The sequence below is a fragment of the Cetorhinus maximus genome, chromosome 26, assembly GCF_964194155.1.
Source record: "Cetorhinus maximus chromosome 26, sCetMax3.hap1.1, whole genome shotgun sequence".
NCBI lineage: Eukaryota > Metazoa > Chordata > Chondrichthyes > Lamniformes > Cetorhinidae > Cetorhinus > Cetorhinus maximus.
This window is the reverse complement of record NC_135904.1, coordinates 14,004,716-14,025,383: the sequence shown is the minus strand read 5'-3', so window position 1 is coordinate 14,025,383 and position 20,668 is coordinate 14,004,716. Positions and strand designations below refer to the sequence as shown.

Sequence of the window (20,668 nt, the reverse complement as noted above, 5' to 3'; positions counted from 1 at the left end):
TCATGGATTTGGAAGATGTTGTCGAATGAGCCTTGGGGAGTTGCTGCACTGCATCTTGTAAAAAGTACACACTGCTGCCACTGTGACTTGGTGGTGGAGGGAGTGGATGTTGAAGTTGGTTGATGGGGTGCCAATCATGCAGGCTACTTTGTCGTGGACGGTGTCCAGCTTCTTGAGTGCTATTGCAGCTGCACTCATCCAGGAAAGTGGAGAGTATTCCATCACACTCCTGACTTGCGCCTTGAAGATGGTGGACAGGCTCTAGGGAGTCAGGTGAATGAATCTCCACTGAATTCCCAGGCTCTGACCTGCTCTTGTAGCCACAGTATTTATATAGCTGGCCCAGTTGAGTTTCTGGTCAATGGTAACCCCCAGAATGTTGATATTTGAGGAGAGCAAGCACAGATTTGTAAAAGGTAGATTGTGCTTGACTAATCCAATTGAATTTTTTGATCAAGTAACAGACAAGGTTAAAGGGAAAGCAATGGATGTTGTCCATATGGATTTTAAGAAAGTGTTTGACAAAGTACCACATAAAAAGGCTGTTTAGTAAAATTGAGGCTCATGGAATAGAAGGGTCAGTTACAGCTTAGATTTTAAAAAAGCGGAGATAGTGGAGTAGTGGCAATATCACTAGATTAGTAATCCAGAGGCCTAGGCTAATGGTGTAAGGACAAAGGTTCAATTTCCACCATGGCAGATAATAAAATCTGGGATTATAAAGCTAGTCTCAGTAATAGTGACCATAAAACTATCATCGATTGTCATAAAAACCCATCTGGTTTACTAATACCCTTTAGGGAAAGAAATCTGCCGTCCGTACCTGACCTACATGTGATTTCTGATCCACAACAATGTGGTTGACTCTTAACTGCCCTCTGAAGCCATTTGGTCAAAGACAACTAGGGATGGGTGACAAATGCTGACCTTGCCATGAAAGAGTGGACTGGATGTAGATCGTGGCATTCTCCAAGGGTCAGTGCTGGGACCAGTCTTTTTGTTACTTATAAATATAAGATGCAATACAGAGTAAATTTTCAAAGTTTGCCAATGATACAGCAAACTGAGGACAATACCAATTGACTGCAACAGGATATAAAATAGCCTAGCTGAACAGGCAGATGAGTGGAAGATGGAATTTAATACAAAGACATGTGATACATTTTAGCAGAAGGGAGAGGCAATATAGACAGTGGCACAGTTTTATAGAGCGTGCAAGTTCAGAGGGAACCTGGGAGTTCATGTGCATAGATCTTTGAAGCTGGCAGGACATACTGAGAGAGTAGTTAGCAAAATCAATGGAATTTTGGGCTTCATAAAGCAGGGAAATTTTTCTGAGCCTTTATAATGGTCTGGTTAGGCCACAACTAGAGTATAATGTATAATCTTACTTTAATAAGTTAGTCCCAAGAAAAAGGGTGATTTTAAAATGAGCCAAAGCAGAAATTTGATGGCCTTAATTTTAAAATAAGTTTAAATTATGTTATATTTACTTCAAGTGCACCTTAGAATTTTCCAGTCAAGACCTAGTATCACAAAGACAACACAAATTCTTAACAATTTACACAGGGAAGAACCATACCTCTTTATTATTTACAAATTCACTTCAACTCTGGAAATACATTAATGTAGTAAAATAAAATTTATTAAACTTTGGCCCAATATTATGATTCTGCTGCCATTTAGAGAAAGCATTAGGAAATTTGCTAAGAGATTTGGCATTTCTCAAAGCTAGTCTGATATGCATTATTAACTAGCTTATCCTGAGTGCCTAGGCAATGTCATTTAATACTCTAAGTAATTTAATGAACGTGATCACTTCCTCTGGTCTTGCTGCATATGAAATTTTCTGTCTGCCATCCTGGACAACAAAACAAACCAGGCTTAAAAGGCGACATCAAAATTTAGTAAACTACTTGATTCGCTGCAATACAAATCCAGTAAATTGCATCATTCTGCAGTACCTTCATTCCAAGTATCAGGCAATGCTGCTGTTGTGCCAGCTCAATGAGGTAAATAATGTTGACACAGGCAGGCTCACCATCCAATCTTCACTACATTAATTCCTACCGATGTCAAGAGTGTTTACAGAATTATCGACAGAGAAAAGACCTTAATAAGAGATTTTATTAGGTACCCAGCCCGATATATGACATATGCTTGTACAGTTAAAACAACAGATACTAGCAAATGTTTTCAAAGCTGTAATGTAATCATGGTGCAAAAGTAAAAATAGCTGGAAAAACTCAGCAAGTCTGGCAGTATCTGCGGAGAGGAAGACAGTTAACGTTTCGAGTCCGTAAGACTCTTCATCAGGACTAAGGAAATATAGAAATGAGGTGAAATATAAGATGGTTGAGGGGGGTGGACAGGTAGAGCTGGATAGAGGGCTAGTGATAGGTGGGGGCAAAGAAGAGATTGTCAAAGATGTCACAGACAAAAGGACAAAGGGATGTTGACGGTCGCGATATTAGCTCAAGAATGTGCTAATGGTGACATTAAGGGTAGAAAGCAGGATGAGCAAGTGACAGATAGCCCTAGTGGAAATGGGGTGGGGGAAAGGGATCGAAATATGCTAAAAGGTGGAAATGAAACAATGGATAGAAATACATTTAAAAATAATGGAAATAGGTGGGAAAAGAAAAATATATTTAAAAATATAAATTATTGGAAAAAGGGGGATCAGAAAGGGGGTGGGGATGGAGGAGAGAGTTCATGATCTGAAGTTGTTGAACTCAATGTTAAGTCCGGCAGGCTGTAAAGTGCCTAGTCAGAAGATGAGGTGCTGTTCCTCCAGCCTAATCATGGTGTTTGGATGATTTTGTTTGAACGAATTTGAGCTTTTCCCTTGTAGATTTGCATATTTCTAAATATTAAAATGATAGCCAAATGTGGTCCAACTATCTGTTGCTCTATTTGAACTTACCATGATCATTTAGACACCTTTGTACAAAAAAAATGTTGAGATGAGATGTTTTTTCAGTATAAATCATAGTTAATTGCTTAACAAATCAGACTTATGATCTGGACAGCCGTCCAAATTGAATTGTGCAATAGATTGGATTAGGGGAAAATGATTTAAATTTAGAAAAGTATTGTTTGTGTGCTGGACATTATTTTCTGGCTGTTGAGCAGGTTAGTCAATTGCGTTACTAAAAGAACTTCAGTAATTCACATATGGAAATGCTGTACGAAGTTCACTGGAGCTATGAACACTTAGAAATACAGTTTGAGATTTCTCTTCCCAAACCTGGATTGTATCTGCAGGAAATATTTTGAGCCCTTAAAACTGGAGTAAACCGTCAGTGTTAATTAATTTAAAATGATTAATTAGGGTATTACAGAAAAATTACACATATTAATGCAGGTTGACTGAAGTCCAAGTTTTGCTATAGTGTATCTATTATCATCTCAAGATTCCAGAGGTACTGAATTTAAAAAGCTGAAAGGTTTAATTTTACAGCCAACCTGGTTGACAGGATTGAAAAGGATTGTAAAAAATTGTCTGCAAATCCTCAAGAAGTTTAAAAATAATGGAAAAAATATACATAATTGTTTGGTCCAGCCCTTATCCAACAGGAAATGTTGCAAGTCTCTGGCACAGTAGAAAAATAACTTAGAAATACAAACATAAATCACTAATCAGCTTTGTGGTGAAACAGTTCTGAATATACATCCTCTTTCCCTAGTGCCTCCCAAATACATGGGAAAGAGCTCAAGCTTCAAGTGAACTAAGAAGGAACATGTACATTGTGAAGTGCGGGTGATGCATACCACATGTGCCAGACAATGTGTAGGGTGAGATGTCAACATCCCAAGTCCACATTTTCACCCAGGAAGAATTTGTTTCTCATTTTTGAAAAATTGGGACAGAATCAGTTATTACCAACCCCCCAATCTGAAAAGAAATCCAGGAATCATAGTGAAAATTAGTTTAAAAATGGTCTTCAACAATCACTACAGGAAACGTTCCCAATTTGCAGAGGAGATGTACAGCACTTAAGTATAGTTCGCTTAGCTGAACAAATGAATATCAGCTCCTCTAACCCCAATAGCTTCTATTTTTTTTAATTAATTCCTGGGGTTTGGGCTTCGCTGGCTGGACCAGCATTTATATCCCATCCCAAATTGCCCTTGAGAAGGTGGTGAGCTGCCTTCTTGAACTGCTGCAGACCATGTGGTGTAGGTACACCCACAGTGCTGTTAGGGAGGGAGTTCCAGGATTTTGACCCAGTGACAGTGAAGGAACGGCGACATATTTCCAAGTCAGGATGGTGAGCGACTGCGTGGCAACTTCCAGATGGTGGTATCCCATCTATCTGCTGTCCTTGTCCGTCATGGGTTTGGAAGGTGGTGTCGAAGGAGCCTTGGTGAATTCCTGCAGTGCATCTTGTAGATGATACACAGTGCTGCTATTGTGCGTCAGTGGTGAAGGGAGTGAATGTTTCTGGATGTGGTGTCAATCAAGTGGGCTGCTTTGTCCTGGACGGTGTCAAGCTTCTTGAGCGTCGTGGGAGCTGCACTCATCCAGGCAAGTGGGGAGTATTCCATCACACTCTTAACTTGTGCCTTGTAGATGGTGAACAGGTTTTGGGGAGTCAGGAGGTGGGTTACTTGTCGCACGATTCCTAGCTCCTGACCTGCTCTTGTAGTCACTGTATTTATATGGCTAGTCCAGTTCAGTTTCTGACTATAACTCAGACAATAACTCTTTTGTTTCGATGGCTGCTAGGTGTTAGCCAATGTATCCCTTCTGATCAGCTCAACCTCCTTCCATACAATTCATAAGAAGGTACCATACGTATGACTTTTGTACTTTTTTTAAAAATCAGAAGGCGCATAAAGTGTATTCTGCCGCACACAAATGCCTGAAAAACATTTATAAATTGGTATATCAGACAAGACTTCAAAACATTGGCTGGACTTTACTACAAAGATGAACAATTACTAAATGGCACTTGCAATAGTGGAGAGGGGGACACGTGTGTGACAATGGAAATGTTATGCTTAAAACACATTTCTAGTTCTCTCTCTTGTTGATATAAAAGCTTTCTCTTCATATTTAAGTTTAATGAAGTTCCACACTTCATATTCACTCCTATAGCAGGTTGAAGTAGCCTTTGGTAGTTGTGAGGATATATGAAGGAACAGTAAACATTTCACTGTGTTTAATGTTCCATGGCAGATTGCATCACAGCACCTTGCCAGTAACCATGTGGCAATAACTGTCATTAATGCTCAGATAAGCAATGACTAATCTGTTTCGAAGGACAGTGGTGGCTGAATCAGATTCAGTTCAAGTAGACTGGGAAATCTCTGCTTTAACAGAAGGATTACAAATCACAAAAAATGTCAACTTGCTTCTTCATAAATTTTAGAAGCAACATTTCAAACATTTATATAGGTAGCCCTGTGAAGGGAAATGTAACTACATTATAAAAAGAAAAAACATGTCTCTATTGTTACCAAGTATGCAGTCTAGAACTAGGGTCCAAGTTAAATTAAGATAGTTACAAATGAGTCCATTAGGGAATTCAGGAGAAACTTCTTTACCCAGAGAGTGGTTAGAATGTGGAGCTCGCTATTGCATACAGTAGCTGAGGTGAATAGTAGAAATACATTTAGGGGGAAGCTGGATAAACATATGAGGGAGAAAGGAATAGAAAGATGTGTTGATTGGGTTAAATAAAGAAGGACAAGAAGAAGTTAGTGTGGAGCATAAACTTGCATGGATCTGATGGGCCAAATGGCTTGTTTCTATATGTCAATACTATGTAACACTGTGCAATCTCAATCATTCCAAAGTAATAATTAAATTTTTGTTTTATTCATTCAAGGGATGTGGGCTTCGCTGGCTAGGCCAGCATTTATCCCCCATCCCTAATTGCCCCTGAGAAGGTGGTGGTGAGCTGCCTTCTTGAACCGCTGCAGTCCATGGATGTAGGTACACCCACAATGCTGTTAGGGAGGGAGTTCCAGGATTTTGACCCAGCAACAGTGAAGGAATGGGAGGTAGTGGTGTAGTGGTATTGTTGCTGGACTAGTAATCCAGAGACCCAGGGTAATGCTCTGGGGACCGGGGCTTGAATCTCACCACAGCAGATGGTGAAATATGAATTTTCAATTGAAATTGAATTCCATAAAAATCTGGAGTTAAAAGTCTTTTAATGACCATGAAACCATTGTTGATTGTTGTAAAAACCCATCTGGCACAGCCAATGGTAAATGCTGAGTTGGTCAAATCCCGAAGGTAAACTTGAAAGAACTGCCACAACTTGTTTTGCAATTTGTATAAATTTTGAGATGTGTGCCCTGAATTCAGTAGTAATAAGGCCACCAAGGTTTTTTACAAAACTAGATTAAACATTAATAGAAGAAATGACTTTAAATACATACATAGATCTACAAATTACTACCAACATAACTTCTAAATCCCCTAATCAATCTAACTCCCAGTTACACTTTCGTTAAGGAAACTGTAAGACAGACAGATTTTATAAGACCCAGGCAAAGAAACATGATTCCCTGAACAAGTCATCTTCCAAGTGAGTTTTCTTAACTTCAGTCCTTTGGAGACAGTAGCTTGAGGCATAGATACTGAAGGCTTTTTCACACTTGTAAGATCTTAAAAATGCCTTCTTTTACACACAGCCCTTGCTCCTTCTTTATACATATCTTCCTCTTTGAATGCAAATACCCATTGTTTCACTATGTCTTTGGACATTATCTCCCTGATAATAAAACCCTCTCATAGCATTAAGTTTTACCTGCAATCTTTGGGAAAAATAAACACACCGTTTCTAAACTTCACCTGGCTAGGCAACACATTTCACCCCTCTTTTGAAAGCAACCTAGTCTAGTTTATTTCAAAGTGCAAATGTTCCCCTGACACCTATGTGTCTAAACTTCCACATGCTTATCTACTTAACATCGCAAACCCAACCTCTCTTCTCAGGTCAAAGCACCCAGACTAGCTGCCTCTAATTCAATTAAATCTCACACACACACACCCCACTATTACTCTATTTTATAATAAATTCCAATAACATTATGATAATTATTATATCTTTCTGACATTCACTAATGTCCTTTAGGGAAAGGGAATCTGTTGTCCTTACCTAGTCTGGCCTAAATGTGACTCCAGACCCACAGCAATATGGCTGACTCTTAAACTCCCTCTGAAATGGCCTAGCAAGCCACTCAGTAATCCATACTGAAAGTTCAGGTGACAGTTTTGAACTGTTAAACTGGTTAGTTCCTTTGGGAACCAAGTGAACTCCTCAATGTGATCACTTCAAGGCTTATTATGTGTTATGTCAGCATCCAAGATACATTAGTGCTTTCTGAATGATTCAGCTTCAATAATCCTTTATGAAGGTTATGATTTAACAAGAGTTACAAATTCAGCAACAAGCAAAACAAAATCAAGAAACAATGTACATAGACCAGAGATGCTTCAAATTGAGTTATCATTTTGGGTGAGATACAACACACACAAGGACCAACATGCTCTTTTCTGCAGTCAGCTAAGACAAGGATAAACCAGTAGCACATTCAAAGGATGAGAGGAATTGTTGCTGAGCAATCTTAGAGCACCAGAGCATCTAGTCAGGCAAGGGTCAATCAACAACAGCAACGCAGGTTGTTACCAAGGGCTTGAGAGGGAGCAAGGCAAATGCCCTTATGAATCACCAGTAGACTGCATGCTATTTCTAACCCAGGGTCCTTCAGAAAAGTTCCAAAACTTAGAGGTGGACGAAGCCATATAATCTCCCAGGAGAGGTGGTGGCATACTGGTATTGTCACTGGGCTAGTACTCCAGATACCCAGGAAAATGCTCTGGGGACCTGGGTTCAAATCCCACCATGGCAGATGGTGAAATTTGAATTTAAACCTGGAATTAAAGTCTAATTATGACCATTGTCGATTCTCTGGTTCACTAATGTCCTTAATGCCATCCTTATCTTGTCTGGCTTACATGTGACTCTTAAATGCCCTCTGAAATGGCCTAGCAAGTCACTCCAGGGCCATTAGGGATGGGCAATAAATGCTGGCCTGGCCAGCGACGTTCACATCCCATGAATGAATAAAGCAAAAATTCAAAACACATTAAAAAGACCATGTTTTCAAAAACAGATCCTGTTTGGGACTGAATGGAAAAAAATAAATGAATCATTCCAATGAATGTCAACATGCTTTACCACTGTGGAATAGAACATAGGATTGTGCCAACATTTTCCCTAGAGGTTGAATTCTCAATCTCAGTACGTATTGAGCAGATGCCTTAAGATTCTGCAGCAGTACTGGCAGAAGGAGCAGGTCATCTGCCCATTCCACTGAGGGAGAAACATGGTGCAGGGCGCAACCCTTAATTGGATGACACCTGGTATCTGATTATTCAGGCAAACATTAACTGTATAAGATCAAAGATTGAATCTTATCTAACAACTTATAAAACTCATAATCAAATTCCTCATTGCAATGTATACTTTGACTGCATATTTACTCTGGGTTAACTTACCTAGAAGCCTTTTAAAAAATGTGTTGGCAACTCAGATTTTAAAACATTGCCACTCTTTCATTGGCGTCATAGAGGTCTACAGCACAGAAAAAGGCCCTTCGGCCCATCAAGTCTGCACCGGACAAACAAGTACCTAACTATTCTAATCCCATTTTCCAGCTCTAGGCCCCTAGCCTTGTATGCCATGGCATCGCAAGTGCACATACAAATACTTCTTAAATGTTATGAGGGTTTCTGCCTCTACCACCCTTTCAGGCAGTGAGTTCCAGATTCCCACCACCCTCAGGGTGAAAAATTTATGTTTTTTTTTGCTTTGTGCTGATAAGCACAATCCAAATAAATGAACCATTTGAAGGAATAACAAAGTGGGAGAAGGATTCGTTTAATTCAATAGAGGTCACTAAATAGCATAATAGTTCATCCTCACATTGTGCAATGATGTGGCATATATTGTCCAGACATTAAATAATATCAGCAAAAACTTAGTATATAATGAAAGTCCGGGATTGATTTTATGCCAGTAATCACATAACCAAAAACAATGAGAAAAGTTCTGAACATGTCAAAACATTTCTAAACCAGCTGCTATTTTGCACAATATACAGAACTGAATTACACTTGTAAAAAGCAACTATCGTCCAACTTCGATGAGTGGACTAAACAGATGATGCAGGCGTTGGCAATAGACAATGTGTAAGTAATATCACAAGGTCAAACTTCTTGCGAGAAATGTACCAGAATGGAAACAAACTAATATGCTGTGTTGACAGAACCACTGAATTTACAAAGATATTTCATATCATATGCCTGTTCTTCAACTGGAGCTGTCTCCATTTCTCTTCCCTTTCACCATATCCTTTGATTATACTTCCTTACCAAATACTTTTTCAATTATCTTGCCAAAAATGTTTTAGTCTGTGTGCGAACAGCTACATAAAATTAAATCATTCCATGTTCTAATAACAGTGTCAAAAGCTCCTAATTTCCCCCTTAATTTCTTCCAGTGATAATCTTGAGTCTCTCGGCCACCCCCATTATTACTTACCGTTCACAAACAACCTTCCAAGAGAATCACAGAATTGTTACAGCACATTAATATTTATCCTTTCAAAATATGTCAATTTTGTAACCCTGAAATAGACTTTCTTCTTAACCTACTCTGTTCCAGTAAAAAAACTTTTTTGATAACCTATCATTGCAATGAAGCTTCATTATGCTTCATGGCTCTCACGTCCTTCCTACAATATGGTGTTTAGAATGATTCACAATAATACAGCTGTGGCCTAACCAATGTCATGTACAAATTCAACATCTTTTCCGTAAAAGCCCAAGATATCATTTGTCTTTTTCTCTTTAAATGTTTCTGTTCATCAAGTTGAAGGGCCTTTGGACCAGAGAATTAAGCTCTCCCCTTCTTGGGCATCCAGTCCCAGCATCAAGAATTCTTCAACCAAGTACAGCCCCGCCAGATGTAGAATAAAGCTCCCTCTGCCCCAAAATGTCTGATACCAACTTCAGAAAATGTCCTCGACAGCACCATTCCTCACATCTAGCTATTCTGTGGATTTTCCAAGGGAAACTTCAAATCATGGCTTCAACTTGATGAACAGAAACATTTAGAGAGAAAAAGACAAATGATATCTTGGGCTTTTACGGAAAAGATGTTGAATTTGTACATGACATTGGTTAGGCCATTGCTGTATTATTGTGAATCATTCTAAACACCATGTTGCATGACAGTTTTGCTATGTGAACCCCACAGCCCCTAGAAACTAGATTAAGACTGTCTAAATTCATTTAATGAGACCCTTACAGCCAGCAGGCAACAGACTTTGATAATATCAATCTAAGTAGGATTTGAGACCAAGTATTGTGGCTCAGTGGGTAGTATCCCTACTCTGAGCCAGAGGCTCCAGGTTCCAGTCCCACCTAAGACTTGATGGTCATGGTAGGTGCCTTCATGGTGTGGCCAAGCAAGCGGATTGTCAACCTGTAAATCTTCGTGATATGCCTATCACAGGTGGCAAGAGCGGAAGAGTCTCCTGGTCAGCAAGAAACATTTAGTAGTTGCGGTGCAACAGCCTCCCCACATTAAAAGACTCCACCCACAAGCTCTTGCCACAGGCTGTATTCTGGCAAGCGTTCACTTCACTTTGAGGGACTGCTAGAGAGAGAGAGAGGTGGGATTTGATTCCAGAGATAATAGTACAGTGTCAAACCTCTATTTCACTCCATTCTTCCCAACTGTATTTTTATGGCATATTAAAAAGAGTCTGTCTTAATTGGATGAGTGTTATGACCACAGCTGGTGTTAATTGCTGCGCAAACCAAATCCCAGAGGCAAACTTGGCTAACCCTTTTTTTTTTCATTCTGAAAATAAGAAGAAGTTGTACTGATCTCAACAGCAAGAAATCCAGCAACACTTTTGAGGATTTTCAAAATTAAAAGTAAAAGTTTTATTAACAAGAATAAAAGAAAACTTAAGCAGACAAGATCATAGTTACACAGTTAAACGTAGTCTTATAAACATTCCCCCAAAAAGACTCTACTCGGTCAGACCCACAAGTAAACACCTTCCAGGCAACATTTCCTTATAGATGTTTAACTATAAAAAAATCCAGTAATATTACCCAAGGCAAACTGCTGTAGCTTCAATAAAGGCATACCACATGACCTGTAACTCTCTTCCACTCTGCCATGAAAATCCAAACTTTAGAATAAAACTGCTTTTTGCAGCCCAAGACTTTTCTGGCTTGACTGGATGGTTGATTCAAACTGCATTCTCTCTCAACCCAAAGCTCCAGCTATAGCTCCAGCTGCTACCTCTCACAGCTCCAGCTCAACAGCTCAAAAAGCTACCCTAAGCTCTCCACCAGAGTAACTCTTAAATACCTTTTCCCCTTTCATCTCAGGTTCCATTGTTCTCACACCTTTTTGAAACTCAAATCCTTCCAAATATATGATCTTTCACATTTCCATCTTGTCTTTGCTTTCAGGTCAATAAAATATAATATCCCTACTTCTATTTACCTATGGAACTCCTGCAAGATGCAAACATGTTCCTTATCACATCTGACTTCCCTTTGATATTCAAGCAAACTCTCAACTTATCTAAAAATGCAAATGTTAGATCAAACCTATTCACTTATACCTCACCTCTACCTTTTTCATATTTTAAACATCCCCAGGCAACCTGTCTCCAATTCTCTGCCCAGCTTAATTAAATCATGCACACACACACACACACACACACACACACACAGAATAACACAATATTTCCCAAAAATGTATTTTAAAAAATCAATTTCTCACAATGAGATAAATACCCAATGATAGTAGAATGCCTGTGTTCAAGATAATATATTACAGGGTGCCTAATATAGTAAAACAGAATCTGCATATTCAGATATTATTTCTAAAATTAAAGAATAAAATAATTTGCAGAGAATGCCATTAGAATATAGGGCAGAAGCCATTCTCCTATTTCAGGGTCACTAATTTAATAAAACCATGTACAACATGCCAATTGATCACTTATACTTGGACAGCGGAAAAACAATTGTACAGTTTGTTCACTACACTGTATAGGTTGTCTAGCATGTTAAAAAGTGATTAAATGGTGACTCAAGTGTCCACAAATCAAGTAAATGATGGGACAGAATGATGTCTTCACGAAGCCAAAGTAGACAATGGTGTTACAAACTTTATCTCCCCATTCACATATTTTAAGTGAATTGTGGGCAATTCCTACTTCTTTAGTTAGCTGCACAAGTAATATTCTGTGGCAGGAGGAGAGAGAGAGGGTGCAGCAAGAAATGGGCATCAGCTTTTTAAAATCGGTGCTATTTAGGTGGCATGTCCTTGCACTTCCTTTCTCCACAGCTCTGTAATTTCATCTGGGTCTCATACCAAAGCACGTCTGGGCCAAATTCAACTTGAGTGTTGCCAACAGACACTGGAATTGGCCCAAATTTACAAGTGAAACCAATATTCTTTAAGTGAGGTGTAAAACATCTGTTTAGGATCTGGTGACTTCTGGAGGATTCCAATGCACTAAAAGTGAAAGGACATCAAGACAACATAAATCTAGATGATGAACAGCTAGCCCACATCCAGAACAAGCCCACATCAGCAGTCAAAGCGGACAATGGGTTTCCAACAATTCTCATGCTACACCCCATTTGGCAATTTTATCATACATGCTTCCATTTTAATGGCTGTCTCATGATATATTAATTTTTTATTTCTGTAAGGAGTGTTGTAGACAAATGGCATGCACCATCTCAATCACATGACCTTCTAATCTCAGGAAGGCCACGTGGAGTCAGAGTAGATCAAAATCAAGGAAAGGTCCTTTCTGTATAGGATCGGGAGTCGATATGAGAGTGGGGTCATAGTTAAGTTCATTTTTTTTAAAAAAAACTATTCTCACATATCTCCAACTAGAAAGAAATAAAATGAGAATCTGCAAAAAGTATAATGGAGAAAGACTGATGATAGCTCTGAGAGATACTCAAAAAATTAAAAATCAGACATGTCCTTTAACTGAGTTACAATAGCATAATTGTTACCTTATTGGGCTAGTAATCCTGAGCCCTAGACTAAGGCTCCTCTGCAAAGGCTGGTACTGAAAATAAAGATGGGAACAAGTGGAGATATTTTATTATGGATATAAACTTTGGTGACCAATAGAATCCAGAGGGTGGGTGGTACAGGAATTGTCAGTAACCTGAGACTACATGACCAGTGGGATTCTACAGGAGTCTGTTTTAGGGCCTCTTATTTAATATTTTCCTGACCCAGGAGTTGCAAGTACAACAGCTAAATCTGCAGACAAAGCCAGTGAAGGTGGTAGACTCCAAACGCTGGACAGGATAAGCTACAAGATGATTTGAAAAATGAGCAGACAGGTGGCAGTGCTTCACATGGGGACAAAAAAAATCTAGAAAGAGCTATTACTTTAATGGAAAGGAAACAATGCGTATGGAAAATGAGTGTGTTCTGGGCTCCTTATCGGCAATAATTTGAAGCTATTGCAATGACACTTGGTGAAAATGACTAAAACAAATCAAATGTTGAGATACATTAAAAATTTAATATTGAGCCAAAATGATGAAGTAACTTTATGCACTTAGAACACTGTGTACAGTTTTGCTCACTGTAGTACAGAAAGGATATTGCAGCTGCTTAAAGGATGAAGACAGTAAACAGATCTGAGGGGGTGGAGGGATTGGATAATGATGAATGATTTTGTAAATTTAAATTCTCACTGGAAAAAGATTGAGAGATGGTTCGATCGCTATTTTTAGGATTTTAAAGAGACTGAATAATGTAGACCATGACAAGCTGTTTCACCTTGTCCAGAATCCAGGGGACAGGACCTGTGCTTAAATATTGAAACAAATCTGTGGTGAGCGAGTGGCATCTATGGAACAGGCTCTCAAGGGAGATGGTGAAAGCAGATAGTATTGATTCATTCAAAAGCAAATTAGATAGATTTCTTTCAGAAAATAACATTTAGAATTCAGCATATGAGTAATTTGAGACATAACATGTGGCAAATGGAGCCTACTTGTGAGGAACAGGTGACTTTGGACCTTTGTTGCCAAAGCTCTCCATCACTGGAGCTTCTCTAACCTCATGTGTGGGTCTGTTGTAGACTCAATGATAGAAATGGATCACTGTGTTTGGTCAATAACTCCATTATTGCTGGATCATGTCACTACCATGCTGGTAGAAGGTGAACTGGATGGCCTTGGCCTTTTGTCGTTGACAATTCCTCTGTTAGTAAAGAATGTGCTATTTAGAAAGTCAGGTAATTATACATTCACAGAGCAGCTGAAAATGGTATACTCCCTACAATCCTCACGGGAACAAGAATTAGTGAAATTCTGCCTAGATTGTTTGGGCATTCCTAAACAGTTTTAAAAGGTTCATAAATATGGGGTTGTATGCATATGACTTAGGAGGAGTCCATTTGATCCGCTGTATCCAAACGGCTTGAAAGAAAGCTACCCAGCCTCATTCTGCCTTCCAGCTCTTGCTCTGTAGCCTTGTAGGTTATGGCACTTCAAGTGCAACTTCTAAAATGCAACTAGGATTTCTGTCTTTGCCACCCTTTGAAGCAGTGAGCTCCAGATCCCCACCACCCTCTGGGTGAAAAACATTCTTAACTCCCTTCTAATCCTCCTGCCTCCTAAATCTATGCCTCCTGGATTTTGACCTCTTGGCTAAGGGAAGTAACTTTTTCCGATCCACTGTGCACCCACAAACCTCTGGGGTAAAAAAATTGTGAAGATTCACAACACTCCAAGTGAAGAAATTCCTCTCCCTCTCGGTCCTAAATGACTGACCTCTTATCCTGAGACTATGCCCCCTAGTTTTAGATTCTTCAGTCAGGGGAAACAGTCTCTCAGCATTTACCCTATCAAGCCCTCTAAGAATTGTAAATGTTTCAATAATATCACCTTTCATTCTTCTAAACTCCAGAGAGTACAGGCCCATTCTACTCCATCTCTCCCCATAGAAAAGCCCTCTCATCCTAGGAATTAATCTAATGAATCTTTGTTGCACATCCTCTAAGGCAAGTACATCTTTCCATAGGTATGGAGACCAAAGCTGCAAACAATACATGAGGTGTGGTTTCACCAAAATGCTGTACAATTGCAGCAAAACTTCCCTACTCTTGTCCTCCAATCCCCTAGCACTAAAGTCCATGGGTCTTCCTAATTGCTTGTTGTACCTGCATATTAACTTGGTATTTCATGTACAAGCTCACAAAATCCCTCAAAAATCAATATTTAATTGTTTTTCACCATTTAGAAATTATTGTTTATCTATTCTCCCTACCAAAGTGCATAACTCCCCACATTATACTCCATCTGCTACCTTATTGCCCACTCAATTAATCTAAATATATCCCTTTGCGGACTCTTTGTGTCCTCTTCACAGCTTACTTTCCCACCTCGCTGTGTATCGTCAGTAAACCTGCGTCCATTACATTCAGTCCCTTTATCTAAGTGATTGATATGAATTGAAAATCGCTGAACCCCAGCACTGACCCTTGCAACAAAGATGACAGAAGTTTCAGGAAGGCAATGTTTGTGAACTTGTGCTGCTCACGTTTGCTCTTTGCCCCTGGACTCCTGCTTGTCAAAGTACATGAACATGAAGATAAACAGCTCAGGTCACTGGCCTCAATATACAAAACCTGCCTTCCTAAAATTATGTTCTACTGCCTACAAATGTCACATCAGTGCTGCATGAAAAATTGCTTTTATGCTAACAACTATTGGACTGAGAATGGGGACTCCATAATCAATGCCAAACTGATATGCACTAATTTAATTCTGAAGAGAAGATACACCAAGTATGTGTATTTTGCAAAAAGTTGTTTTAAGAGCTGGAAATTCACATTTCTAAAGCATTTCAAAGTCAACTTGAAGGGATAACTTCAGGTCTATGGGGAAAGAATAGGGGAGTGAATTACTTGGATGGCTGTACCAAAGGCATAATATGGGCTGAATGACCACCTTCTGTTCTGTATCATTCAGTGATTCTAATTCTGTGTGCTTTCATAAAGTCTCCAAGAGGTCTGAGATCTCTTCCAAATGCTTTTCAAACTACTTTGCACTGGGACTGTACTTGATGTGGTGACAAATTCAAACAGCATAAGACTGCGTCCATTTGAATTCAAACTATTGCTGTATTGAGGCTAACAGTTTAACAGCAATCTTTTAACAATGAGGTTTGCACACTGGCTATGCAAACAAGATAACACGACTGCTTCTTGAACATTGCTGAAAAGAGAATGCTGAAGCTTTTCATCTTGCACTCATTAGCACAAACACAGGAGAAAAGCCATCCACGCAACGCCTCAGCCAGAGACAACTTGCCAACCAATCAGCGTCCTTTTCTCCCATAGTATAAATTGTTGTGCCCATTTGAAATTTGGTATTCTTGCATTTGTCCTGATGACTGCAACACAAAAAGCTTCAGCAACATGTCTCTCTTTTGAGCAACATCCAAGTTCTGCACTACTATACCTGGAGACTATGTGCAGCCCCAAAAGAAGTGGATTTTGGACCACTGGGGTCATCACAGCAACCCGATATATAATTATAATTTGTTAATTAAAAACATTTGCACAATCACCTTTCTTTTAATCTTGTTTGGGCTGTTGTGGAAACTACTCCGTGATAGGAACAAGGAGATTTCCACAGCTCTCGGAAGCTCAGCTAGTATTGCAGAAGTATTTCCTGAAGTGATTCAGCCATATAAACACACACAAGATCAGGTAAATCACCATGAGATTCTAAAAACCACCCAGAGACGAGCACTGACAAAAGACTGGGTGCAAAACATCCCTCGGAAATTATAAAAATAAATTATCAACTATACCAAGATGCAATGCAATGAAGGTAAAATGTCTTGGAGCGACACCTTGTCTCTTTCCATCCCATTACTCTTGAAGGTGGTGATTCGTACTGGGATACAACTCATTATATACCGGGGCATTCCAAGTATGTATGCATCATTATAGCTAGATTCTAGACCTGTTCTCACATCAACATAGAAGCACATTCCAGAAGGTGGAGAGAGTCTCTCAATAGCACCAAGGAGCAGGAATCCTGGGCCTTCCCGCTTTCCTCATCTGGGAGACCAACTGAGCCAGCAAGTTTACCCAGTGAGTGTAGGGGGCACTTAGGCCAGGAAAGATCCAGGTTTAATCCTTGGCATTTGGCGAGTTAGCTGATCTCCTACTGTGCAGCCACTGTGTAAGTACTGAGGGAGACCAAAGCCTCTGGATTGTCACCCTGGCAGGGAATCAACACAATTTTTTGAGGAGGCGGCACAGGTGTCAGAGGGAAAATTAGCACAAACAAGCTTCCATTTAGGCAAATATTGTGTAATGGGAACCTGCAATAATTCCCTTTCAAAAGTCTCCATTTGACAGACCTTTCTTTCTGTATTAATTCATTCCATTCCCTGAACGGTGAGATCCACAGGCTTATTTCAGCCAATTAACATAAATGATGTTGTCAACACCTTTTATAAGCGAAACCAAATTTGCAACTGAAGTTTTTGAACCAAATTGTTGTGCGTTGCTATTTTTTCCACATTTGTTAATAAACCTGGCTTGTGTGACATATTAACACACTAACATTCAGAGAGGAGTCCAATCACAAGCTGTCATCCAGTGAATCTGATAATCTAACAATTGTATACTTTTAAATTAGAAGTGAGATCAAAGCACGAAAAATTCTTAAACATACGCTGCAGTATAGCGTGATGTCAACTTCAGCCACAGCAATATGACTATACCTGAGCTTTCCTGAACTGAACTCCGTATCATTAAAACAATACAGCAAACAACATCCCCTTTCAGCCGACAGACCATAGCAATGGCAAGAAGCTAAATAACTTGTCAAGTAGAATCCTCCGTTCCCAAACTGTGGATCCAATAAACAAGTCTCAGTCTTTTAATCTGAATCGATTTTAAGCCTGCTACTAAAAGTCTCTGGATATCTCCCTCTAATTCAATTTTCAATCCATGGATTTTGGCTGGCCAACGGTCACTTTAAAACACACACACACAATTCCTAAGCTATTCCTTGTCAGTTAACAAAACATTTGTTTTTCAATCGTCACACAACTCACCGCTGTGCAATTGAGCTGAGCGAAATTCCACACTCTCTCCCTCACCCATTCACAACTTACTCAAAAAAAACAGTTTGCATAACATGAATTTACAAACATGAGCACAGGGTTTTCCCGGTGACATTTGCACAGGCAATATCGAAAACATGATGATGGACATGTGGAGTCCATGATAAGCCTCAATGTGGATCTTAGAAATCCCCCATTTATAAATGCACGTGGAGGCGCCAGGGTTTACTCCTGAGACCCGACAACCATTTTAATATGAGTTTCATGTTATCCCCTGGTGTGTGTGTGAAAAGGCAACGGAATAATCCGTTGTGAGGACGCCACCATCAATGTACATTTGCGCTATCTTTCCAGTTCTAAACGAACGTCTCGAATTCTTTTTACAAACTCATAGTCGGCGTTTTGGCTCGCGATTCCTCAAATTAAACTTAAATCGCTTAAGTTTATAGAGCATCAAACACGAACTCTAATTTAATAAAACACAACTGAATCCTAACGGAGTTCAATCTAAGGACATTCTCTGCTCTCACACACACACACACCTGCCTCAAAAAATCTTTAAAGGCCGGGTCAGATGGGAATTAGGAGCAAGGTGACATTTAAAGCGGAGACTTTCCCCAAGGGTTAAAACTGGCTGTAAATTTATTCAGCAAATATCTAATTGGTCATTGGTCTGTTTTCGCTTTGTGAAAATTGAAAGACACTTTAAATAATAAATACCGTTGTTCATTATTCACCCATCCGTGGATTGAAAATACCTCCCCAGAAATGTTCAAATAAAATTGAATCTATGCCTCCAGAATTTTAAATAAGATTAGAAATTCTTGAGCAGCTGACACATCTGTAAATATATATTAACCCAGAGGCAATGTATTACATATAACATTACTCCAGGGTCAGGGTGTTCTATATACATTATTAGCACAGGGTCAGGGTGTTATATATACATTATTAGCACAGGGTCAGGGTGTTATATATACATTATCAGCACAGAAACAGGGTGCTATATATACATTATTAGCACAGCGTCAGGGTGTTATATATACATTAGCACAGGGTCAGGGTGTTATATATACATTATCAGCACAGAAACAGGGTGCTATATATACATTATTAGCACAGGGTCAGGGTGTTCTATATACATTATCAGCACAGCGTCAGGGTGTTACATATACATTAGCAGCACAGGGTCAGGGTGTTACATATACATTAGCAGCACAGGGTCAGGGTGTTACATATACATTAGCACAGGATCAGGGTGTTATACATACATTAGCAGCACAGGGTCAGGGTGTTACATATACATTAGCAGCACAGGGTCAGGGTATTACATATACATTAGCACAGGATCAGGGTGTTATACATACATTAGCAGCACAGGGTCAGGGTGTTACATATACATTAGCAGCACAGGGTCAGGGTGTTACATATACATTAGCAGCACAGGGTCAGGGTGTTACATATACATTAGCACAGGATCAGGATGTTATACATACATTAGCGGCACAGGGTCAGGGTGTTACATATACATTAGCAGCACAGGGTCAGGGTGTTACATATACATTAGCACAGGATCAGGATGTTATACATACATTAGCAGCACAGGGTCAGGGTGTTACATATACATTAGCACAGGATCGGGGTGTTATATATACATTAGCAGCACAGGGTCAGGGTGTTACATATACATTAGCACAGGATCGGGGTGTTATATATACATTAGCAGCACAGGGTCAGGGTGTTACATATACATTAGCACAGGATCGGGGTGTTATATATACATTAGCAGCACAGGGTCAGGGTATTACATATACATTAGCACAGGATCAGGGTGTTATACATACATTAGCAGCACAGGGTCAGGGTGTTACATATACATTAGCAGCACAGGGTCAGGGTGTTACATATACATTAGCACAGGATCGGGGTGTTATATATACATTAGCACGGGGAAGAGGTGTCAAGGCCACTAATTCTATTTACTGAGCAACCAGGACAAGCAGACGGCATTGCGCCTGCGCACTAGCCCCTGCCGGCAGCCGCTCATTAAGCCGGGGAAATGTGTCTGAAAGTCACCCCGCGGACAACTCACCGCTCCAGGGGCTTCTCCCCGCTTTCTTTACCAGGCTGAGATGAACCAAATAAAGTGTTTTTCATTCATGTTGAATGCCAGCCGCTGACAGCAATCCCACGACTCCGCTCCTCGCTCCGCCCGCCGCCATCTTGGTTGTGAAGGAAACCCGCGCGCGACCGCGGGAACGCGCCTCAACCAGCCGGAGGCCGACGGGTCCTAGTGCTCACCCAGTGACTCACCTTCAAGAAGGGCACCACACCATTGAGTTTACCAATCGTTCAGAATTGACGACTTATCCATCAATCCGCCTCAACTTTGAGTCACGACATCTGAATGATGAGATAAAAACAGAAAATGCTGGAAACACTCAGCAAGTCAGGCAGCATCTATAGAGAGAGAAACA

General features: G+C 39.9%; 1 protein-coding gene across 5 annotated transcripts in view; it reads right to left on the bottom strand.

Annotated features, from left to right (window-relative positions):
* Window positions 1–20,422, bottom strand: part of dennd4a (DENN/MADD domain containing 4A) — a 155,838-nt gene extending 135,416 nt beyond the window's left edge. For 4 of the 5 annotated variants that reach the window (XM_078530153.1, XM_078530156.1, XM_078530157.1 and 1 more), the window contains exon 1: window positions 20,284–20,422. The gene's annotated coding sequence lies outside the window, so the exon portion shown is untranslated. The remainder of the gene's footprint in view (window positions 1–20,283) is intronic. The other variant, XM_078530154.1, reaches the window with a different exon arrangement.
* Between the last annotated feature and the right edge of the window lie 246 nt (window positions 20,423–20,668).